General features: G+C 42.7%; 1 protein-coding gene across 5 annotated transcripts in view; it reads right to left on the minus strand.

Moving 5' to 3' along the window:
- The window catches only part of PLEKHA7 (pleckstrin homology domain containing A7), a 207,984-nt gene that overhangs the window by 135,372 nt on the left and 46,600 nt on the right, over positions 1-26,012 (minus strand). The window contains exon 1 of one of the 5 annotated variants that reach the window (XM_024731569.1): positions 22,350-22,368. The exons of the other annotated variants lie outside the window; for them this stretch is intronic. The gene's annotated coding sequence lies outside the window, so the exon portion shown is untranslated. Of the gene's footprint in view, positions 1-22,349; positions 22,369-26,012 lie in introns of those variants that run through there. 5 annotated transcript variants of the gene reach the window in all.

Below are 26,012 nucleotides of genomic sequence, written 5' to 3' on the forward strand. Positions count from 1 at the left end.
AATTTATACACAAGGATTTTTATAACAGAAAATGATTGGTTAATAAACTGTGGTACATCTTTGCAACTGAATATATGCAACTTTAAACCTAATACATAGAATATTTACTGCTGAATAAAACAAAATGAAGGTTGTAAGACAAATGATCCCAATTGTGTGTGCATGTGTCTGTGTATAGGTTTGAGAGGGGTGGTAAGCACCTATGGTGGAATGGTACTGTGTTCATTTTTCTTAGGATGACTCAGAACCTACCCCTTGGACCAAAACGTGACATCACTATGGCTTGTCATCCTCACAAGTAAATCTATTAACCCATATGAAAGTTATAGAAGTTTAATATTAAAACAGAACAGAATAAACCTTACAGACAGGCAAGAACACAGTTAAATTCTCCACCGCCATCCACTTACCATTAGGGATTTGATAGTAATCTTAAAGGTAGAATGGTTTTTCCCCCAGACTTTTCATTTCATATAGATTTTTTTAAGTTGTCCTTTCCTTGAGTCTAGTTCAATAGTTTCCAAACTTCAGAATACATAAAACTTACTATCCATGGTGGTTGTAGGGTAATCTTGACTTTGGGATTCTTTTCCCTTATATTCTGAGTTTAGAACCTCATCACTGTTTGACAGTTCAGAAAAAAAGACTACCAGAAGGATATTTAGCAAAATGTTAACAATATTGGAATTAGAGTTGGTTTTTATTTCCTTCCTTGGGAATTTCTGTGTTTTCCAAGTGGTCTGACAATAAATATATATTACCTTCATAATCAGAAAATAAAATGCTGCTTAAGTAGGTTAAAACCCCTCCAAAAGATAAAAGAAACTATGCCTTTCACATGCCTTCTCTCTGCCAAGTTCTCGTACTGCCCCAGTTGGTGCCCCAATACCCAAGGACAGACAGTACATTGTCGCTAGGATACCATGCAGGAAAAACTGGCAAGAAAATTATTTTTACATTTACCTCCTGGGGTGTGCTTACAATAATGCTTAGAAGCTTAGACTAAAGGGTCCAAAATGAAGCAGCCATGACCATCCGCTAATGGATCTCCTACCCATGAAACTCTCTACCAAATATTCTAGGTTCTTAATAAGCTGAGAACATATAAGTCATATACACCTTTGATCCTAAGGACCAAAAACTATTCAGCTTGCTTTTCCCAGACCTGATGGTGCCACCAAGCACACTGGCAAGGACCAGCAGAAAAAGGACAGGCCATAAATCACACTGGGCTCAGCCAGTAACCGATGAGTGATCTCTGCCTCAGTTTCCCCTCTGTTAAATAGCCTAATAAAGGCTCTACTTTTCTTTTAAGGGGTGGATATAAAAGCATTAGGATAAAGTGAACAGTAGTATCTCAGTGTAGCATGTTATTATTTAATGAAAGTATATGCTAGGACTTTTGGGAGGAGAAGGAGCTGGCTAGTTGTGAGTTCTTTGGCACAAGGGCAGTAAACTGCAATTTGCCTCATATGTCAAGCTTTCTGAGAACCTAGGGTGCTCACAAACCAGATGAAGGACGTGAGCTGGGAAACATAACTGTGCTGACTTTCTCTTGTGGCATAACTCATGAACTCCTGAGTCAAGGACAGAAGGTGGGTTAGATGAAAAATCCAAGCTGGAGGCCCAGGTTTCTCAATACACAATAGCCAAAAACCATCAGGGCAGCATCAAAAGATGAGGAATGCTCATATTATTTGGCCACTTTAATTCAATAATCATTAAATCCCCCACCAGGCTCAGCAACTGCATTCTCTGCTAATAATGAAGCACATGACTTCCAAGCCAGACAGAGATGCCATTAGGTTACATTTTAAATCCATCTAGAGTCTAATAAAGTTAATTTTACTGTTATGGCATCTATTAAAACATGGGGCCTTTGTTTAGACAGTAAACAGAGGGGAGGGAAGCACAGACTTGAAGATCTGGGAATTTTGATTATTCTAGAATTGTTTCTGGAAAGGAGGTAACAAGAACAAACTTGATTTAAAAAAAATTTTTTAATGGGACCAAGTGTATAAGAAGGGCTGCTCTTGTACAACTATCCAGCCCCCCTGAGAACAGACCAGCCTCCCCCACATACATAGCCAGGCAACAGCTCAGGGACAAAAATGAGGCGCCCTGCTTCACCCAAGCAGGAAACATTGAACACACTGACCACGGTAGCCAACTTGGGTCTGGAACTTGGAACCTAAGAGTCATTAAGAATGGGAAAAAAGGGCTTCCCTGGTGGCGCAGTGGTTGGGGGTCTGCCTGCCAATGCAGAAGATGCAGGTTCGTGCCCCGGTCTGGGAGGATCCTACATGCTGCGGAGCGGCTGGGCCCGTGAGCCATGGCCGCTGGGCCTGCGCATCCGGAGCCTGTGCTCCGCAGCGGGAGAGGCCGCAGCAGTGAGAGGCCCGCGTACCGCAAAAAAAAAAAAATGGGAAAAAAGCCTACTTGCTCCATGGTGAGAGACTAAAAGCCATGCAAATGAGTTTTGATTAAATGAATAATTAATAAGCAAATATACAGCTTTACACATCTTTTAAAAATCAAGAACAAAACCAGAACACCTAAGTAGCTAGAATACATGTCTATGACCAGTGATCTTCATACATCCATTTTAATCAAAATAACCTTGGTTGATTGTAAAAAAGCAGATGCCATGGGTCCACCCGTAGAGAATCTCATGCAACAAGTCTAGGGTGAGCCCAAGAATGTGCATTTTAGCAAACAACCCAGGTGATGTCACTGTTTGTGGTCTAGAGACCACACTTTGAGAAATGTGAAGCTCCAAGGCCGGGAGGGCCTAACGCACCTGGCTCCACTTACCTTCTAGCAGGTGTCACCCTCCTGGACTTGAATCAATTCATAATGGAAGCTGAATGAATACAACTGATACATCTTGTGAAACCTCAACAAAATTGCAACAAAACTAGGGCGTGATGAAGAACGCCAGAAAAAAAGAAAATAGGAAGCACTTAGCACATAGGAAGTGCTCTAAAACTGTTACCTTTTAGAAGAATGATAGTGAAATTTTGATACCTGTCTAGTCTCACCTTGTACTCATAAGCCAGGTATAACCCCCCTAAATTCACCAGTGTTATCACCAAAAAACTGCACAGACTCAGCCAGACAGGAGTTAAAAATCTGGGCTCACCCACTTGCCAGCTGGGTGGCCCTGGATAAGTTTTTTCTTCTCTGAGTCACTCTATCTGCTCAACTCTAAAATGGGTTTTAAAAAAAATCTATCCCCTTAATGTTATGAGGAAGAAATAAAGAATTGTGAAAGTGTGTGGGACATAGTAGGTACTAAATAATTGGCAGCTATCATTACTTAGTCAATGGATAAACATTTATTAGGGCCTTCTATAAATCAGGCACTGTCAGCACAGGTGATACAGTAGTGACAAAAGAGACAGAGGGACAAAAATACAGATAACAAATAAATAATTTCAGAGATTGATGTCTGCTATGAAGAAAATAAAACAGTGATGTGACAGAGTGAAATGGTGGTTCACAGTATGTATCAGGAAAGGCCTAAGATGTGGCATTTAAACTAAGATCTCGTGGAGGAGCACTTCCGGCACGAGACCGGGTGGGAACAAACCAAGCGCATTCCTGGGAAGGAAGGACAGTAAAGCTAGAACTCAGTGACCAGTGGGATGGGCGGTAAAAGAGGAAACTAGGGAGTCAGAGAGTGAAGGTTATGGAGGCCGTGTAATACCTAGTGAGAGTTTAGATTCTCTTCCAAATGGCAATAGGAACCATAGAAGAATTTAAAAGAAAAGATCGTGCCATGGAAGAGGCATGAACTGATTTGCCTTTTTAAAAGACTTTTGTAGCTGCTATTTGGAGAATGGCTTGGGAGTTGGGGACAAGCCATTAGAACTGTCCTAAGAATGTTACATGTATGATCTCTTTTAATCCTCATGAAAACTTTAAAAAAATTTTTTTTTAATTTTTGGCTTCATTGGGTCTTCATTGCTGCGCGTGGGCTTTCTCTAGTTGAGGCAAGCGGGAGCTACTCTTCATTGCGGTGCGCGGGCTTCTCATTGCAGTGGTTTCTCTTGTTGCGGAGCATGGGCTCTAGGCACGTGGGCTTCAGTAGTTGCAGCACGTGGGCTCAGAAGTGTGGCTCGTGGGCTCTAGAGCACAGGCTCAGTAGTTGTGGCGCACGGGCTTAGTTGCTCCGTGGCATGTGGGATCTTCCCAGACCAGGGCTTGAACCCGTGTCCCCTGCATTGGCAGGTGGATTCTTAACCACTACGCCACCAGGAAAGTCCCATGAAAACTTTTTATATGAGTACTATTATCATCCCGATTTTACAGATACCAAACCCAGGCATAGAAAGATTAGGTAACTTGCTCATCACAATAAGTGGAGGATCCAGTATGCAAACCCAGATGGTCTGACTGCAATGCCTCTCTACTGCCTTTGAAAAGAAGTAGGGAGAACTAGCAACACTAGGTAAAGAGACTACTGCAGGGGTACAGGCAAGAGAGGGTGGGGGCTGACCAAGAGAGCAACAGAGAAAATGCTGAGGTGGATTCAGCTGTGCAAAATGTCTTGGTAGCAGAGCCAACAGGACTCACTGATGGGATTTATGACAGGGGTACAGCAAACAGACAAGCAAAAAAGACTCCCAAGTTTTTGATCTGAGCAACAGAGTGCATGGCAGTGCAGTTTCCTGAGATGATTAAGACTGGGGAAGAAAAAAAATCAGAGAGGGGAGGCATTAAAATCAACCAAGAACTCAGTTTTGTACTTGTTAGGTTTGAGGTGTCTATTAGACATCTGAGTGAAGAAGTCCTGAAGGCAGTGAGCTGTGTCAGTCTCCACTCAGGGGAAAGGTCAGGGCTGGAATTGTAATCAGAGGTATCTCATCATCACGTGACTCCTTACTTAGTGTATGTGTATTTGTGAGGGTAGGGAGAGGAGGACTCTTCCAGCTACGGACCTCTGGTTTGTTGTAATAAGCCAGGGCAGAGCTGCATCTCAACACAGGACTACAACTTGCTCTGAGGCTGAAAGCACCTCTGTGATCCAGTAACGTCTGCATCCCAGCCCCATCCTCTAAACTAGCTTCCTGGGAGCCTGTGTAGACAGAATTCTTTCAAGATGACCTCCAGCATGCCAGATTCCCGGAAGGCAACAGAGGCTGAGGAGAGGAGAGGCTGGATGAGAGGCTGGAAATAGGAGCCGTGGAAGGAAGTTTATCGGGCATCCTGCCAGCTTGTGAGAAAATGACTTCTGCCGCCCTCTTCCGCTTCAACATTCCTTTTTTCGGTCCTCCTATCATCGAAGCCCATTTGGGTGCGAGTCCCTGGAATTGCTCACAAGGGCCAGGGTGTGATAATAATAAAGGGTTTCCAAAATAGCCTCCCACATTCAGGCTTCCCAAATGCCCAGCTGACCTCCAGGCTACACCATTTCCAGAAATATAGCAACCTCGTTTGGTAAAATACTTTCAGTACTGACACCACCTTGGCTCAGAGGAAGTGGGTGTGTGCTAGAGGTCAGGTAGAGGTTGGAAGGAGAAGAAAGGCAATTCTTAAAGTTCAGCTGAAATGTCAGGAACACGAAGCTGCCCATGTTTACACAGAGCTTTCCAAAACTGAGAGCAGCTTCCAAGCAGCTTTAAAAAAAATGGCTACACCAACCTTTCCAATGAAGTGGCTTTTAGCTTAACAGAAATAGTACCAGGCTGTTCTCATTCTCCTGTCTCCTTAGGCTTTATCTCCTAGTATAATTTATATTCTTGCTGTTGCTGATTGTTTTCTTTTTCATTCATATTTTATGCCTTTCTCATAAGCTGCTTCGAATCCACTGTGTAACAGGATAAAGCAACAGATGAATAGACAAATAGTGAGTGCACAGTTTTCACATTCCTGGATACGAAACTTTCAGATTTATGTAATCAATAAAGGTTGTTTACCATGGATATTAACTGGAGGTTAGGGGGAGGAAATGCCCTAATTAATACGTAAAACCCTTAAAAAAATTGATCTCTTGTTAAAAAAAAAGAGAGAGTGAGAGAGAATCTGGTCATAATTAGCACCTACATTTTTCATATTTTTTGTCCCTAATTGCCTGACCAATAATTTATGGGGCAAGTGTGTGAAATCTTACGTCCTGTATCTGTATGGATGATTTTGTGGCTCTTACCAGTCAAACTAGGAACAACAGGATGCTAGTTCAATAACTGTGCTACTTCATCTTCCAAGTAAGACTTGTCAAAGCCACTGAAGGAAATCAGAATAAGACTCAATCTAAATCTAACCACAAACAAAGCTGGAATCTGTCAGTCCTTCTCTGGCATAGAGAGGTAAAGGCATGCCAGTGCCCACTGCTATTCTCTCGTGTCCTTCTAAATGCAGAAACAAGCTTTAGAATATGAAATAGCCAGCAGCCTGGGAACACAACTTTGGAGACACAAGAATTATTAGGTTTTCGAAATCACTGACATGAGCCAAAATCCTTACTGAGACTAGTGGGACAAAGACAGAACCGAAACCCTCGTCACATTTACAAGCATCCCCTTAAATGCCTTCTTCAGGAACATTCTCTAACATAAACCTGAATATAGCAATTATTCAGATCCCCAAGTGCAGGCAGCAAATGTTTTTGAGGAGGCTCATCCTCAAGGGAGCAAAGGAAAAGTGCTATTTTTTTTAATCACCAGAAGTCACTGGAACCAGTAATGTTGGCACTCCAGAGCACACAGTGATGACAGATGCTTATAAGCACGCTGAGGACTTGTAACCTTGTGGAAGAACAGACAGATCAAATTATGCCTTGTTGCAATTTGAAATGTGTTTTACTGCCTTCTAATTTTCTGAAGATTGACACTCCATGCAGTACACGGTAGGTGGCAACACTGAGCTATAAGAATCTCCCATTTCCCAGTCTTGCGGAATAGACAAAGTTCAATATAATAATAAATCCCATTCTAAAAATTAGGTCTCTAGTAAAAGAATGACAACAGGCAACAGGCACAAAGTAATTAAAAATACATGCCTGACAAATTTGGAATAAACGCACCATCAAACGTTATGTCCTGGCATACTGTCACTTCCTGCCTCCACTCTCCCAATCACTGGGCAGATCCGATTATTCCTCAGACAACCGAATTGTGCCTCTCTTCGCCCTGTCTCCCTAGTGACTTTTATGAAAATAATATTCAACTTTAATGCGCCTGCACTTCAGGAGACACTGTGACAAGAGCAATAAACACATTCTCTGTGTGCAAAAGCCAGGACAAATGAGTTCTGAGACTGCCTTGGCCAACACTAGGTGTGGGCTTTCTTTCCCCAACTCAAGAGAGACCGGAATGTAACAGCTGTCAGAAAGCAGCAACGGCCTGTGCCAGAAATACCTTGCTGCGCAGCTCTAATTGCCAAGAGATAAGAACCCATAACTCACACAGACGCTTGTGGCTCAGGCTCAGACACAGCAGGCAGAAAGGAAACAGCATGCACTTGAGTCAGAGAGACCTACACTCTGACTCTTACCAGCTATGCGACCTTGGGCAAGCCCTCCACCTCCCCTGAGCCTCAGTTTCCCTCATCTGGGAGGACAAGCATCAGCGTGTACCAAATGCCTATTACAGGATTGGACTTATAGCGGGTGCACAATGCCCTGGAGTTATTATTATTAACAATCTCTGAAGGGTACAGTGGAGTAAAACGAACTTGGAGATACTGCAATAACTACGGTAGTCAAGCTCTCTGGACAAGAGATAGTTTGTACCTTTGAAAGAACCTTGATTTTCTGTGAGAGCTCTATAAGAATCACATAAAATCCCTGGCTGCTTTTGCCTATTCATTTGTTCAAACAAGTATGTACCGAGGGCTCACAGTGTGCCAGGATTATGCCAAGCACTGAAGACAACATGGCCCTGGCCTCATGGGACTTAAAGCCTAGTGGAGAAGACAAGCTTTCAAAATAATCTGATTAGTAGATGTAAATGTACATCTGGGATAAGTACCACAAAGGAGAGTTCCATGGCCATCTGTAACATGGCCACCTGAAATGAGAAAATTAGCCCAGTCTGAGGAGCTGCAGGATGACGAAGGCTTAATAAGACAAAGAAGAAAGCTAGAGGACACTGTTCTCCATACCCTCAGTGGGCCCGATGTAAGAAATTTAACTTAAAGGAACAAACTAGGAGGCATTTAGCTTCCTCTTAATGACTAGGGTGTTTTTCTTCTCTAACAGTAAAATCCAGAAAACCTACTCTGTTCCCTTTTTTGTTTTGGCTACCAGGAAGCTCCAAGTCAAATGTGAAGCTCAGCAGTAATGCAGACCCTTAATGCATGCATATTTACACTCTCCCCATCCCCCTTGGTTTGTCTTCTTCTTTTTACTTATATTTCCCTAGTCCTGATTTCAAATTCCTATTTCTATTTTATCATTGTATCTATTATTCATGAATCCTTGGTGAAAGGAGACAGGACACAAATAGAGACTTATTAATACTCTTTCTAAGGCTAAGGGGCTGAGCTGGAAAGAATTAACAAGAGTGCCCTTTGTGTCCCTGCCTGGTGTGTTACCCCAGAGGCAGAGAAAGACATGTGGCTTGGTCCACTTTTATATAAGCAGTGCATTCCTTGTGGTTTGAGTGATCTAGCACAATAGTGCTTTTTTCCAGAGACACTTTATCACGTTATATTTCTACCCTAACAAGCAGCTTTCCTTTTGCTCATTTTTCTCTGAAACATTCAATGACCTATATTTACAGTGAACCTACATTCTGGATATTCCAGGATAGGTGCCCCCTCCCTTTTTAAAAAGTTTTTTGTTTTTTTTTTTGCAATTTTCTGTTTAATAAAGGCAACTCATGAAATATATAACCGGAGTTTTCCTTTTATACCTCTGAAAGGCATGATATATACACATAGATTCTTCATCAGACCATATGTCATGATTTTTGGATCAGAAAATAGTCACTCTTCTCTCAATGACTGAATTAACGTTCACACAGTGAAGGCTGAAAACAGGATAGAGATGAGGAGGAGATGTGGGAGAGGCCGTTACCATTTTTCAGTTTTCAGTTTATCTGCACCTCATTAAAAAAAACAACAACAGGATGTTTTATGTGTAGAAAGTCCGTTTTTTGTAGAAAACTATTCCGCTTCCTGGGAAGATGAAATCTTTGTAAATGAAAATTAGGCATAATTCCAAGAACTGCAAATTGTGGCTCTTCTCCTTATTTGGTCCTGGCCCCCTTTACATGATGAAAACTTGAACTGTCTCCCCCAGGAAAAAAAAACATAAACACAATTTTGGCCAGTTTTAGGGGATTTCAAAAAGCTTCTGAAAGTCCATTCATGAACTTCGTAGGCAGAATTTCCCCAAGAATGGAGCAAATACCTGAGGGTACCTGAGATGGCAGTGCGGTAAGAACACTTGAAAAAATATAAATGCTATAAATAATAGTTATACGTAATGTAGCTAAGAACTATGAAGGCTAATAAATATGAATGTAAAATTATTTTTTTATATCACTTATTTGGTTTTTTTTAAGTGAGTCAATTTTATATGGCTATTATAAAAATACAGAGGTGGAACAGGAATGCCTAAAGTTTGAATGCCTAAAGTTCAGGGAACATTGCACAGAGGATTCACAAAATCTAAATTTAAAACACTGCAGATACATTCTGAAATTCATTAAACATTTGTCCAAACCCATAGAATGTGTAGCACCAAGAGCAAACCCTAATGTAAACTATGGACTTCAGGTCATCATGATGTGACAATGCAGGTTCATCAATCATAACAAATGTACCACTCAGGCGGGGGATGTTGATAACGGGGGAGGCTGTGCACATGTGGAGGTGGGGGGGGATATGGGAAATCTCTGTACCTTCTGCTCAGTTATGCTGTGAACCTAAAACTGCTCTAAAAAACAAAGTCTATTTTTTAAAAAAAAAAGTCACTCTCATAAAGTATCTCATTCAAGGACACTGGTTTTTCCTTTTCTCTCTCCTCACGTTCTCCCAGACCAGCTGGCTTGGCAACACATACCCCATGTCATTCTTAGCCCTCCTCCCGGCTTTCCTTCTGTTCCCAGCCAGAGGATTCCCATACTACTGCAAGGATTATGAAGAGTTAAAGGCTGCTCTGGTGTACGGGGTGAAGGGTAGGGATTTCCCTGAGCTGCCTGTACAGAGGTAACTGACCAGGGTGAGGCGACAAAGACCAGCTGCATTTCACTGACACCCGGGATCTGATGAGACCCAGACTTCGCCATAGGAAGTGAGTCAGAAACCGAGGAGCTCAGACAATGTGCCAACAGAAGCCAGGGCCACTGGAGGCTGGGACAAGAAGGGAAGGGAAGAGCCACCATTCAGACAGCCTGCGTGGGTCTGTCTCCGCTTCACAATCACAACCTTAGAACTACTCACTCAATGCCCCTCTCCCCTTCTGGGCTATAACTTCCAGGAGAAAGACCACTTATATCTTTGCTCAGCCCCGTATCTTCAGGCCCTCGCACAGTGCCTGGCACACAGTAGGTACTTTGAAGGAACGGAAGAACAGTGGCTAGCAGGTGCTTTGTACCAGTAGATGCTCAGGAAATGGTTCTGTTAAAGCAAATAAACTGCTTATCAGTAAAAAAAGAAAAGAGCAAATGAATCCAGAGAACACAGTTCCTTTGCTTTTTCACTTCCTGTAGGCAAGTCCAAGGTAGCAAAACAAAATGGACGAGTGATTGAAACCAAAATTAAAAGCTGGCTGTGGCTTCCCCAGAGCTGGCCGAGTGGTCCAGACATAGCTGTGCTCCTCCACTAGCCACTTGGCTCTGAAGTCATTTCAATCTACTCCATCCCCAGAAAAGGGAATTTAAGGATAAGTATGGCACTGAGACTCAGGTACCCCCACTCTCTGGATAAACAATGTGGTAAAGGAGTGACATGCCTCTCTCCGACTCAACCCTAGCATCTGTGTCCAAGAAATAACTACACTCAGAAGAAGAAGTATTAGCGGCAATGTCAGGGTGAGTGCCCCTCCTGGCTGGGTGGGGCAGCAAGTCTCTTGAAGTCACAGCTGCCCTTTAGAAACGGGCGCCCCAAGGTGTTGGGATGATCGGGTCCCCCTCGCTAGGGTTTCCTTACCTAGCTGGACCAAATGTTGATGACCAAACAAAGGCTCCATCAACTCAGCTGGAAGCAGTCTTCAAAAACAACGAACCCAGGGCTTCCCTGGTGGCGCAGCGGTTGGGAGTCCGCCTGCCAATGCAGGGGACGCGGGTTCGTGCCCCGGTCTGGGAGGATCCCGCATGCCGCGGAGCTGCTGGGCCCGTGAGCCATGGCTGCTGAGCCTGCGCTCCGGAGCCTGTGCTCCGCGACGGGAGAGGCCACGGCGGTGAGAGGCCCGCGTACCGCAAAAAAAAAAAAAAAAGCAAAAAACAACGAACCCAAGGACCATCCCTTTACAACATCCCTGCTGACTGTCTAGCTTGGACAACCCCAATGATGAGGGACTCCTACCTCTTACCTCTCAAGAAAACCTTCTCCATCTTTGGGCACCTCTACTGAAATTCTGGATCTCTATTTTCCTCTGAAAAAGAAAGATTCCAAGGCACTCCTGAACCACCTAGCCCGTGGAGAGGGGCATCACAGGAGGACATGATTCAGTTTTCCCTTACACCAGCCTGGGGAACTTTCAGTTTTAGAACCACTGACTTCCAGAATCTCCAAAACTAGAAGTGATGGCAAAAATAGCTAACACTTACAGAACATTTACTACGAGTCAAACATGCTAAGAGCTTCACAAGCATTGTCTCATTTGGTATAACACTGAATGCCCACACTCTCCTTTGTGGAAGATATTATAACTTTAAAAAAAAAGATAGTATAACTTTTTTATACATGAGGAAATGAAGCCTTTGAGAGTTAATATAACTTGCCCAAGGTCACACAGTGAAGAGGTAGGTGAGCTAGGAATGAAGATTTTGTATTTGCTTCGTTTTGTTTTGTTTAGCGGTAGAAAACTTTAAAAAAATAGACTCATTGTCAAAACCCAATAAATAGGGCGATTGGGATTGACACGTATACACTGATGCGTATAAAACTGATGACTAGTAAGAACCTGCTGTATAAAAAAGTAAATAAAATAAAATTTAAAAATTAAGAAAAAAAATCTGGCTCAGTTTTGGCTTCTAACAATTAAAGCTGCACAGTAATGAAATCAGTTGTCTCACAAAAAAGTTGTGAGATCATTGTAGAAATATACAGGCAGGTGCTAAAAACTGTGAACTGTAGGACTGTCAGTCTCTTTCAACTCTAAAATAAAATAAAATTAAATTAAAAACCCAATAAATAAAATAAAGCAGCAATGTGCATGCAGGTCCCTAAGGTAGTGACATACTCTGATTATAATTAATAAATATACCTTGAATTCCTCTACTAAAAGTACCTCTCTCAAAGAGAGTTTTACTGCTTTGTTCACTGCTGTGTCTCACGCTTAGAACAGCACCTGGCACATAAAAGGCACTCAAAAAATATTGTTGACTGAATGAATCCAATGTTCATAGAGTATTTACTATCTTCCAGGCACTGTTCTAAGGACCTTCCAGGTATTAGCTCAATTAACCTCACAACAGATCCTATTGTCCCCATTTTATAGATAAGGAAACTGAGGTACAGAGAGGTCAAGTAGCTTTCCCAAGGTCACACAGCTAGCAGGTAGCAGAACTGGTATTCAATCTGGGGTGAGACTTTGTGTCTTTTTAACTATATTGAACTCTTCTATTCCCTTAGTTTATAATAGGAGAAAGGTCTGAGGCCACAGAAGGGAGACAGTTTGCCACAGAAACAGTTAATGGCAGGGGACCTTGATCTTCCAGGCTTTTACTATTAACTATTTGTGTACCCTGGACATCCTGCCCCCCCCTCCTTTTTTTTTTTTTTTTTTTTGTGCCATGCTGTGGGGCACGTGGGATCTTAGTTCCCCGACCAGGGATCAAACCCACAACCCCTGCCTTGGAAGCTCAGAGTCTTAACCAAGGACCACCAGGGAAGTCACGTGGACATCCTGCCTTTTAATTTCTCCTTTTTACTTCTTATAATCCCACCATGAGGTAGACACAAGAGCTTTTATCATTGTCACTTTGGCGATGAAGAAAATGGTCTGAATTCCCAGGAAGGCTGCCATTTAGGGAGAAATTCAGTGACCAGTGCCCACTCCAACTTGGCCATTGCTTAGGAGCTAAATCTGCTTTTCTTAGTCTCGCTGTATGAATGCCTGGCTGGACCTCACACACTGTAATCACCAAACAATATCAGGGGAAGAGAAAGAGAAAGCGGAGGGCTAGAGAAAGGCCAAAAATGATTAGGAAAAACGGTAAGCAGTGCTTCTCTTGATATTTCATAGCAGTTTCATCCCAAGTCCACAGTTAAAAAATGAACTGCAGTGTCCACTATAAACTGCGGTCTTCTGGCTTTGCAGCTCTGCAATAAAAATCCAATCTGAGCAAAGCAATTACTTGCTTAGGTTTCCTTCTTGCCCCTCCTAGAGATGTTAGAAGACTCTCTTTTAAAATAGTAGATAAGCTACAAATGCCCTTCAGACCAAATTTCATGAAATTCCCACTACAAAAAAAAAAAAAAAGCACCAGTGATAATAATACTGCAAATATTCAAGGTTGAGTTAAATGATTCAGAATAACTGTTCTGGATGGTCACCTCAAATATAAAACATGGGGCTTTCCTGGCAGTCCAGTGGTTAAGACTCCACGCTTCTACTGCAGGGGGTGTAGATTCGATCCCTGGTCAGGGAACTACGATCCTGCCTGCCACGCAGCGTGGCCTAAAAGAAAAAAAAAGAAGTAAAACCCAGCTTTTGGATTTGTAGGGTAAAGACCATGAACTTTTTGAACTGGCCCCCAACACTGACTTAAGACCTAAAGCAACAGCGTCTGATGAAATATAATGCGAGCCACATATGCAATTTTATTTTATATTTTTTGGGTTTTGGTTTGTTTTTTTTGCGGTACGCAGGCCTCTCACTGCTGTGGCCTCTCCCGTTGCGGAGCACAGGCTCAGCGGCCGTGGTTCAAGACCCCAGCCGCTCCGCGGCATGTGGGATCTTCCTGGACCGGGGCACGAACCCGTGTCCCCTGCATCGGCAGGTGGACTCTCAACCACTGCGCCACCAGGGAAGCCCCACATATGCAATTTTAAACTTTCTAGCAGCCATATTAAAAAGGATAAAAAGAAACCGGTACCATTAATTTTAATAATATACCTTAACTCAATATATCCAAAATATTATCATTTTCAACATAATTAGTAAAAAAGTTATTATTGATATATTTTACCTTTTTTTAGTATTAAAAATAAATCTGTTATGTATTTCAAATTCACAGTACATCTCAATCCAGACTAGGAGAATTTCAAATCCTAAGCAGCCACATGTGGCTAGTGGCTACCTTTCTAGTATAGCACAGACCTCAAGCTTTCAAGTCCCAATCATAAATGCCTGGCATGACAGACCAAAGCTCAGAATCAGAGGCTTTTTTTTTTTTTTTTGGGGGCGCAGGCCTCTCACTGTTGTGGCCTCTCCCACTGTGGAGCACAGGCTCCGGACGCGCAGGCTCAGCAGCCATGGCTCACGGGCCCAGCCGCTCCACGGCATGTGGGATCTTCCTGGACTGGGGCATGAACCTGTGTCCCCTGCATCGGCAGGTGGACTCTCAACCACTGCGCCACCAGGGAAGCCCTCAGAGGCTTTTTAACGGCAAAGAATTTGCTCTTAGACCAAAGCACAGGCCTTTGTTACTTATTTTACAACATTAAATCCTTTCAGAATCAACTTCAGGCTTAAAAGATCTGTTGTATTGCAGTGGTAACTCTGATTCAATCATTAGGGAAGGAGTGGGACTGGGAAAAAGGGATTATTATAATGAATAAATAGGAATGATAATCCCTTACTTTTACTGAGCCCACATAGAAGTGTTCTCACCCACCATCTCATAAGATGCCCATGCCTGATAACCCTGGGACTACCAGAGCCTTAGTGACCAGGAGGTCACCCAAGTAGACAGAGGCAGCACCAGGAAAAACTAAGCCCAGGGCTTAGCCTCAGAGTCCTGATTCTGTCCTGGGTTCCCTAACTGAGCCCCAAAGGAGAATTACCTGGAGGTACTTATTTAAAACACAGACTTGCAGGCCGTGTCCAGATATACTGGAGCAGTTTGGGGTAGGGCAGAAAGGCAGAACCCAAGGATCTGTATTTTAAAGACATTTCCCAGGTGATTCTGATGTTGCCTATCTTTGGGAACAACTGCACCAAATCACCTTAAAATGCCTCTCCTTTAAAAAAAAAAAATCCAGTGTGCAAAATCCATACTTGATAAAACACCGTGTTACCCTTCACCCAGTAGGCTCCTTTCACTGATGAATTGAACTGCTGGAGTTATTCCTTTCACTAATGCTGAGGTGTGTTACAACAGACAGGTTCATAAGACTTGTTGGATTCACGTTGAGCAAATTGTCGGAGATGTTTTTCTGTGCATTTTCAGTGACTTCCCTCCAAGGATCCTGGAGAAATTTTCTTCTCTGACTTTGATAACTGATAACAATTACAAAAGCCAATATTTATTTTTTTTATTTTTTTAAATTAATTAATTTATTTTATATTTATTTTTGGCTGCGAAAGCCAATATTTATTGAACAGTTACTATGTTCCACAAATATCCATTATTTCATTTAAACCTAAACAACAATCCTATTAGGTTGGTGCCATTATTATGCCTCACCCAATTTACAGATGAGGAAGTTGAGGCTCAGAAGAGTTCACACTTCTAACCAAGCTTAGTTTGAAGTAGGTCTGTATAATGCAAAAGCTTCATTAACATTATTCTTCCTAATACTAAAAATCACTAGATTTCTTCCCAGCATCTAGCATGTTCTGACCTTACAAACACTGGATGGCCATTAACAGTCAGCTTACCTTTACACAGGTGCTCCTCCTCTGTTATCCCACAGTTCACCAAACTTGCCTCTGTACTTGACCCTTGTCTGCCTTCTCCAACAGCCTGAGAGTTCCTTAAGGATTATACGCCTGTCACACATATCTCTGTACCCTTGAACTTCACAAAGCCCTGTAGTACTTGGTAAGTGTAGGATGGATGGATGGATACAAGCCTGATAGGAGAAGAGGGAGATCTAGATCACTGGACTTTATCAGCTGAATAAACGGAAGCTCCATATGGTTTCTAAGAAGGGGACAGGATGAAAACTTTGTTCCAGGAGCATCTGGCACTATCTGGAAGTGAGGGGCTGTGTGGGGACATGTGGCAGTAGGGAGTGGGGTTGGCCCTACAAACAGCATATCTGAAGGGAAGAGGGCTTGCTTCAGCAAAAGTCATATTAAAGGCAATTTCAAAGGAATCAGGGATCTGGGCCTAGAAAAAGGCTGGACCACGGGCCCAGTAGGGACGTGATCAGGAGCAAAAGTCCTACAAAGTCTTGTACTTTCACTCTGGCTCAAAAGACATCCCTACTTTGCTCTCTCATTTAGTTCACAGGTGTATTTGGTTTTATTTTTAAGGGAACATCCTTAAGGGCCATCCCTGTCTGCTTATGACCAAGCCACAGACAAGAACCAGCCTGATTCCTTCCCCGGTGGCTTCCTTGGCCTCCTCATTTACAGGACAGCCAGAGCCTCCACCATCGGGAAGTCACTTGCTTTCCAGAGTCCTCCTCACGGGGGCAGCAGGAACCATCTGTGGCGCCACCCACACTCTCCACCTTGGGGTGCATCAGCTGTTGGCTCCTGCCAGAGACCAGAAGGGAACTGGCACCACCTGAGCCACAGTCCAGTGGGCCCAAAGCTGAGGCTTCCAAGTTTTCTCCCAGGACCTTCTCCCAAACAGTACAGCCGCTGGATAACCAGCCTGAAGAGGACTGGACGCCCACCGGGGCCAAAACCCTGAAAACCAACCCGCCCCCCCACCCCAACCTCTTAAAGTGTGAAACCCTCCTTCCTTACTTCACATCACAAGGCAGGATCAACCTCAAAGTGAGGATGGACAGGAACCTTGAAACTGAACACTGAATATTTTTAAGGGTTAGGAATCACTGGGACTTTTGTTTGTGTTGACGTTTTTGATGTGTTCAAACAATTTCACTTCAAGTGTCTCCCAAGAGGTTCACAGCATTGGGATCCACAGGGGCGCCACAAACCTGCCCCAAAGCCTGACTTCAGTGCCTAATTAGAATGGCAAATCGGGGTATTTGAAGGCAAATCAGTTTGTGAAGTGAAATTTCTGTAGAAAACAGCAAAGAGAACTCATTACTGACAGGCCCCAACTTGCTGTGGGTCTTAATAAGCATTCTGCTAGACTCAGGCTCTGGCAACACACACCCACCATGCAGAGGAGACCCGGGGGAACATTCCCTCAGCTACCTCTCTGCTCTGTGATGAACTTTCCTCTCTGCTGATCAAAGTGGAGAAAGAAGGAGTCATTCTCAAGTTAAAAAAAAAAACCCATCCCAGCTGAGGAATTCGCAGGCCCTTAATCCCTTGGTAAAAGGGCAAAGCTACCGGGTCATCTGCGCTGATGGTTCCAAAATGCAGCTACATCAGCATCAATAAGCTCCCCTGGGAGTTTGTAAAGAATACAGATGCCAGGGCCCCACAGGACCTGAGGAGCTGTAGCATCTATAAGCCCCAGTGGTGACCACTGAAGAGGCAACTGACTGTATTTTCAAGTAGCTGGCTGTAAAAATATATCTGAATGTATCGCGCTGCCTCGCCCTCTATTTCCCTCACACCAGGAAGGTGAGAGCAGTCACAGCAATGAGAAGAAAGGAAAACAGTAAGACAGCATCTGCACAAATACCTATATATATATATACATATATATACATCACACACACATACACACACATACACACACACACACGGCTGGGTGAGCTGTCAGGCAGGATGAAGGACACACACACACACCAGCCTCTAGCAAGTTCACAGGAGCTGGAGAAGATTAAAAAAAAAAGCACAGACACTTGAAACAAGAAGATACACTTTCACATTAAACATGGATCACACCTCTCAGAATGGCCATCATCAGAAAATCTACAAACAATAAATGCTGGAGGGTGTGGAGAAAAGGGAACACTTGCACTGTTGGTAGGAATGTAAATTGATACAGCCACTATGGAGAACAGTATGGAGGTTCCTTAAAAAACTAAAAATAGAACTAACATATATGACCCAGCAACACATGTACCACAATGTTCATTACAGCACTATTTACAATAGCCAGAACTTGGAAACAACCTAAATGTCCATCCACAGATGAATGGACAAAGAAGATGTGGTACATAAATATAATGGAATATTACTCAGCCATAAAAACAAATGAAACTGGGCCATTTGTAGAGATGTGGATGGACCTTGAGTCTGTCATACAGAGTGAAGTAAGTCAGAAAGAGAGAAACAAATATTGTATATTAATGCATATATGTGGAATCTAGAAAAATGGTACAGATGAACCTATCTGCAGGGCACGAATAGAAAGGCAGGTGTAGAGAACGGACGTGTGGACATGGGGCGAAGGGGAGGGTGAGATGAATTGGGAGATTAGGTTTGACATAAATACAGTACCACGTGTAAAATAGATAGCTAGTGGGAACCTGCTGTATAGCACAGGGAGCTCAGCTCAGTGCTCTGTGAGGACCTAGATGGGTGGGATGGCGGGGGAGGGAGGGAGGTCCAAGAGGGAGGGTATACAGGTATACATATAGCTGATTTACTTCACTGTACAGCAGAAACTAACACAACATTGTAAAGCAATTATACTCCAAATAAATAAATAAAAATAAATAAAACATGGATTGAAGTGTTTTAAGACTTGATCATGAGCTCCAGGTTTCCCACAGCCCTCTCCACGAAGCCCTTTCCCAACGTTCCCCCACTCCACAGTCCCCAGGGATATCCTCAACACAGAGGGAGAAAGGCAGGCCCTGCAGGTGACCGACCGGTCCACACAGATACCCACAGATACCCCATAGGAAGTCACCACTCCTCAGTATGGTGTTCAAGCCCTCATGACCTGCGCCTTTCATGTGCTCCCCTTCATATATTTCCAACCAGCCAACCCAGATCCCTTGTCATTTCCACACTCTGGATTTCTCACCTCCATGCCTTGCTCATGCTGGTTCCTCCTCCCAGAAAGTCCCCAAGCCCCCTTCTCGTTACCTTCTCCCCATCTCTACTTAGCAAGCCTTATCTGTCCATCTGGTTCAGAGTAACCCCCTCACCTCCTTTGTGCTCCCCTCCCATTCATCGCTTTCCAAAGCCATGCGTTCTACCCAAGCCTCAACTCCCCCACAGGTGGGAAGGAGTGGACAGGATCATGCTCACCTTCCAGACTTCATCTAGAAGACATTTCATGCTTAGCAGCTGAAATGCATTTAAGATTGGCTCACTGTCCATTAAACCAAGAGTTCTCAAATTTCAATATGAATAAACTCACCTGGGAGGGGGTTAAAAATGCAGGCTGCAGAACCATACTCCCAGTGATTCTGGTTCAGTAAATATGGATAGGGCCCTAAAACCCTGCATTTAAAAAAAATACCTCATTATACACACATGAATCTGATGTAGACGGTCTGTGGAAAACACTTTGAGAAACATGACTATGCATTTAACTTACAACAAATCCCCCAAAAACTGTTTCTTCATTCATTTATTCCAATGTCTGACTGCCCACTGTATGCCTGTCCTTGGCACTTAGCGGGGAGTAAAGAAGAGAATTAAGGATCAGATCTTGCCCTGAGAGTCTGGCACAGGAGTTAAAAGATAAATATAAATCACCAAAGTAAACCAAAGTACAAGAAAGAAAGTAGCAAATGCCATCAAAGTACGGAGATCATAAGCCACAAAAATTCAGGAGAGAAAGCAACCAAACTGGAGATAGACAGTAAAGGAAGGTGACCATTCAGAAAGATCAGCAAAATGAGGTTCTGAGAAAGACAGTCTGGTCACTAAAGTCAAACTCTGGAAAGACTTGGGGGAATTAGGCCTGACAATAGCCTTTGGACTTGGTGAGTAGGAAGCCAAGCAGATCTCAAAGAGTGGAGGGTGAAAGCCAGACAGCAAATGGTTAGAGTGAGTGAGTGGAAGCAGAGGAGGGCCACAGAGAAGGGAGGGAGGGAGGGAGAGCAGAGAACTAGGAATGATTTTCCAGATGCTGAGAAGGGTTTTTCCTTTTGCTATAGGCCATGCCTTAGCATCTGTGAGGTGAGACAATGGAAAACAAGTGGGCATGGCCCTGACTACCATTACAGGTGAAATCTCAAGGCAGAGTAGCCCTCAAAGGGATGGAGAAGAACTCCCACACCAATGATGCGAAGAGATGCCCACTCTGGAGAAGGTTCCGGGGATCCATTTCTTCCTGTTAAAAAGATTTCCCCTGATGTTCCTAAAGACACAACTCTGTGTGTTTGGGGTAGGGGTGGGTAGGAAGGTGATCCTATCCCCTGTTTTCTGGAACACAGACAGGATGGCTGGAGCTCAAGCAGCCATCTTGAGCTTTGAGATGAAAGCCATGTACTAGGGATGGCAGAGCAGACTAGAGCAAAATTAGAATTCTTCGGGACCAGGAGATTTTTGAGGCCAATCTAACAGACATGAGATGACTATCTCCAGACTTTTGTGTAAAATAGAAATAAATTTCTTTAAGTAAGTCTCTGTTATGTCAGGTTTCCTATTTTTTGCAACTAAACATAACCCTAACTAAAACAAGTAAGAATAATGATTTTTAACTTTAAAAAATTCATAGACCTCCATTGTAACAGTTATACCTTTAGTATTTTTTACTGAAAAATACAAAAGGACAAAGAGCTACTATGAATTTAGTAAGGCATTTTATTAAATTTAAATATTTTAATTTCATTTTTCACAATGGCATCTACATACATCTGAAAAATAATATTTTTGACAAATGACATATTGTTTATTCAGTCTGCAGATGTTTAGTATCCATGTGAATTTGCTGAACCACTGCAATAATTCTGAAGTTCCTTTCTAGGAATCTACAGCCAAGGTTGGGGGATCCACTGTCCTGAACAAGACAGGGAGGTTTGAGCTATGCCTTGAAGGCTAAGGATTAAGTTATCACATGCACAAGAGGGGACAGACAAAGGGCACTCCAGGCAGAGGGAACAGCTTATGTAGAGGCATGGAGATGATACTATTAGATCCCACTGGATTATACAGTCTCATAGACTATTCTTAAACCTTGGTCTTCATCATAGTAATCAGCTAAATGCCTTGTATTGGTTAAATGACTAAATGAACATAAGAATACATGAGTATGAAGAAATCAAAGAGGGACTTCCCTGGTGGCACAGTGGTTAAGAATCCGCCTGCCAATGCAGGGGACACGGGTTTCATCCCTGGCCCGGGAAGATCCCACATGCCGCGGAGCAACTAAGCCCATGCTCCACAACTACTGAGCCTGCACTCTAGAGCCCATGAGCCACAACTACTAAGCCCATGTGCTGCAAATACTGAAGCCCATGCGCCTAGAGCCCGTGCTCCGCAACAAGAGAAGCCACCGAAATGAGAAGCCCGCGCTCTGCAACAAAGAGTAGCCCTCGCTCTCTGCAACTAGAGAAAGTCCGTGTGCAGCAACGAAGACCCAACACAGCCAATAAATAAATAAATAAATAAAAATTTAAAAGTGAAATCCAAGAAAATTATCAGAAAGGTCTTGTGAGTTCTAGAGTCACTGTAATCTACAGGAAGCCTGACAGTTCAAAACAAAAGAATAAGAACAGGGCTTTCGGGCTTCCCTGGTGGCGCAGTGGTTGAGAGTCCGCCTGCCGATGCAGGGGACACAGGTTCGTGCCCCGGTCCAGGAAGATCCCACATGCCGCAGAGCGGCTAGGCCCGTGAGCCATGACCGCTGAGCCTGCGCGTCCGGAGCCTGTGCTCCACAACGGGAGAGGCCACAACAGTGAGAGGCCCGCGGTATGTGCGTGTGAAAATAAATAAGAGCAATTACGCACACCACCCCAATTTAAAAATTAAATAAGCTAGACCAAATGGTGAGGACCAGGGCTCTTCAGAAGGTAATAAACTAAGACCTTTGGCCACATGATTGAAATATAAGATTTCATTTTATGTTCTAATTTTGCACCAAAATAGAAGAATTTACACTGACAAAGTTTGCATCAGAGCTCTTTACTGGTTAACCTCCAGTGTTTGAATAAATAGTACTGCATTTAAGGGCACAACTTAAGTTACCTCCTAAAGATAAATTTACCTGGTTGATTAGACAATGTTTTCTAATTTGTGTATATTTTATTTTACTTTTTTTGTTCAAATAAATGAAAAGTCTATTACTTACTCTGCAGGAACATGCAAAGCAGATATAGAGGGTGCTTACTTTTCTTTCTCTTCCTCCTCAAGAAACTGGAAAGACGGGAATGTGACAAATCACAAAGGTTTGTAAAAGAATGATTTGGCCTTTATCATGATCAGAAAGTTGACTCACCAAACATAAACTTATATAAAGTTCAGAAAATAACCCCTCAGACCCACAGGAACTGAATGGAGAAGTCAGAAAGGAAGTTCTGGGCTTCAGTAGGTAAGAAGCAAACCTAACACAAAGACGAGGGACCTCCACAAGTTAAGAGGGATTTGTAGGGTTTCTCGCCCTATATATTTTGTTGGACAATAACAAAATACTCATTAAATAAAATAAAAACATCACCATAAATGTTCTTTTATCCAGCACTATCAGAGCACAGAATAAAAAACTAATAATTATAGAATGCCATAGTTACTTGAAAGGTCACAGAAATCCTCCAAATAAATTTCTTGGGAAGAGAACAAAATAAAAACAGCTAACAAGAGAGGTAAATATTATGTACACACCTTATAGTTGTCTCATGCTTTATTTCCATATACACTGTTTCACCTGAAATTCAGTTTCTGCAGATGTCAGAGTAATTTTTACTTCCCTTACCTATCAGATGGATTTTAATTTACTCAAATATTTCCCAAACAACTGTTGTATACAAAGCACTATGCTAGACACCCTAGAGAATATAAAGAAAATCTAAACTAACAAACCATGGTGCCTGAACTGTGGCAGACTAGAAGGAGAGACTTGCTGAACAAATGAATGGAATGAAAGTTTTTTTTCCAGAATACTCTTCCCCTACCCATCCATATGGCAACATCCCACCCATCCTTCGAGGCCCAGTTCAATGTTGCTTCCTATTGAGCCTATCCATGGAATGAACTGCCCTCCCCTCTGTGTTCCTGTTGCATTCTATACAAATCCACAAGAGGACACTTGTCCCATTGCAGTTGTTTATGTATCTGCTCATCCCCACTGGACTGGGGCATCTTGAGGGATCATGATTTACTTATCTTTGATTCCCTAGCATCTAGTATAGTGTCTGGCACACAGCAGAGGTTCAGTTAATGTTTGAATTAATTGAATAAGTCAGTCGTTTACAGACTATTAGAGAAAACAATGTATACACTTAAGCTCAGAATCAATAAAGCTTAAAGAAAGTTACTGATCTACATAGATTCGGAGTTTTTTTTCCTCCAAGCTGTGTCAAACATGAGCCAGCAGTCTATAATGACCATAAAAGACAGTCAAGACTACCTCTAGAAAGCTCTAGAAGGGTGGGCAGGGAGCAGGATGGAACCGTAAGGACTGCTCCCAGTTATATCAAGTGAAGGTAGGCCTAGTGAGCCCACACAAGGGATCTAAAATGACCGAGGCATGGTTAGAGACCGAGTCATCTAGAAAAGGGAAGATTTCAGAGAACATACACAGCCACTTAGAAAGCAGAGTTGGGGGAAAACCATACCCAGTGATCTAGTTTGTAGGATTATATTCTTTTTGGATAATTTCCATAGGGACCAGGCAAATAGGCACATTCTATCATCACAACGGAGTAGCTCAGAGGAATGTGTGTGTGTGTGTGTGTGTGTATGTGCGTGTGCACATGTGTGTGCCCAAACTTGTTCATGTTGAGGCTCACTCTGCCCCAGGCACTGTATGCTAGGCTTGGAGGGAAGAGTCATCAAGGATGGTCTAGCAAGTGCAATTCTGAAGTGGGGCTAATGCCCAGGGCAAGTCAACACCCACCTAAAGTACAGATAACCTGATTCCTAGAGGGTAGCATGTCTTGCCCAACGTCACACAGCTAATTAATGGCACAGCAAAGCTTAGACCTCACTTCGGTGTTTCCCCCATCAGCTCGTTCTGTGTTGTGCACTCACTCGTTCTCTCTCTCTCTCCCCACAGAGTCAGCCAAGGACCCTTCAATGATCCCATGCTCACAATGCCACAGTAAGAGTCAAAAGTAGCTCACATTTTAATAACACCTAATCCAGGTCTGTGACAGGGATAAAGGAACATCCTGCCAGTCTTGGATTTTGCAGGAGATCTGAAGTCTCTCCATGAAGTCTGCTCCTGGCTAAGCCCTAATCCACAATCTGTCTACACAGAGCATCTCAGAGCCAGGCTTACGCCGGCACTTCTTGCACCTGGATGAGAGACAGGAAACAACAGCTTTTACCTGAGGTCTCTGTAAGCTACAAGTTCCACAAGCACTGGCCAGCCCTGTCAACTAAATCTAAAGCAGCTTAACCAGTCTCTGCAAAAGTTGCCCTTGAAGAACAGAAAGATTCCGCAAAAACAGCCCAGATGATCCCAACGGAAGTGGCAGGTTTAAGTGCTACCTTCTTAAGCGCTACCTTTGTGTAATGTGAGGTATTATCACCTTGCATGGTTTAAAGCAGCATTAGTCACCCTTACCAAAGAATGGCTTTGATGGAAGATATAAAACTGTCAAAAAAAGCAACAGGCAGACCGAAGGTTAGAGGCTAGAGTCTTTCATTCGAGGAGACAGAAAAAAGAGTTTCTTTCATAACCATTTTCAAACTAAATTACACGGGATATTCGAGAATGTGTGTCCTTTCTAATCTGAAATTTTTAAAAAGGTTTAGGCACAAAGATGTTCAACACATTATTACTTGTAGACATTAAAAAAATGGAAACAACCTCAGTGTCCAAAGATAAGGGATTAGATAAGTTATGGTATATCCATATGACAGAATCCCAGCTCCTTGATGATGACACCTTACACTGAAGACCAAGGGCCTGTTCAAACAGATCCATACAAGCATACTATGAGCCAATAAAAATCAAGTCTCGTGTATGATTCCATTTACATGAAATATCCTGAACAGATAAATCTATAGAGACAGAATGCAGATTGGCTGGTTGCCAGAGGCTGGGGGAAATGGGGAGAAACTGCTTAATGGTAAGGAGATTTACTTTAGAGGATAGAAATGTTTTGAAACTGGATAGAGGTGCTGGTTGCACAACACCGTGAGTGTACTAAATACTACTGAGTTGCTCCCTTTAAAATGGTTAATTTTATATTACATAAATTTCACATAAACAAATAATTTTTTTAAAATCATGTCTCAAAGCAAAACTTCATGTCATGACACACATTCATGGGATATTTTTAAGTAAAAAGGGAAAAGAAAGGATGTCTGTATATGCATGACCCCAATTTGTGGTGAGAGATAATGTGTGTATATGCTTGAGAAAAGAAAGACTGGCAGTGTACACACATAGACAGTCACAAAGAGTGGTTCTCTCTGGATGGAAATATAATCAGTGCAATTTTTATTTTTCCTCTCTGTGCTTTTCCTCTGTATTTCCCAAATTTTCTACAATCAAATATGAATTGTTTCTATAATAATAAAAAGAAATAACTATCCTGCAAGTGCAAGATATATAGACTTACGTATGAAGAGTGTAAGACCGCAATAATATTTTTAAATGCCCCCCCAAAATCTAGAAGGAACTATGCTAAGATCTTAAATGCCATTATCTTGGGGTGGCAGGATACTGGGTAACATATTTTCTTATTTGCTAATTCCTTAATTACACAGCAGATATAACCAGAGAAAAAATATTGAAAAGAAAAAGAATCATGAAGTCTCTCACCCAGAAGCACAAGCAGTGTCT

This window comes from Neophocaena asiaeorientalis, unplaced genomic scaffold, assembly GCF_003031525.2.
Source record: "Neophocaena asiaeorientalis asiaeorientalis breed wild unplaced genomic scaffold, Neophocaena_asiaeorientalis_V1.1 scaffold571, whole genome shotgun sequence".
Taxonomy (NCBI): Eukaryota; Metazoa; Chordata; class Mammalia; order Artiodactyla; family Phocoenidae; genus Neophocaena; species Neophocaena asiaeorientalis.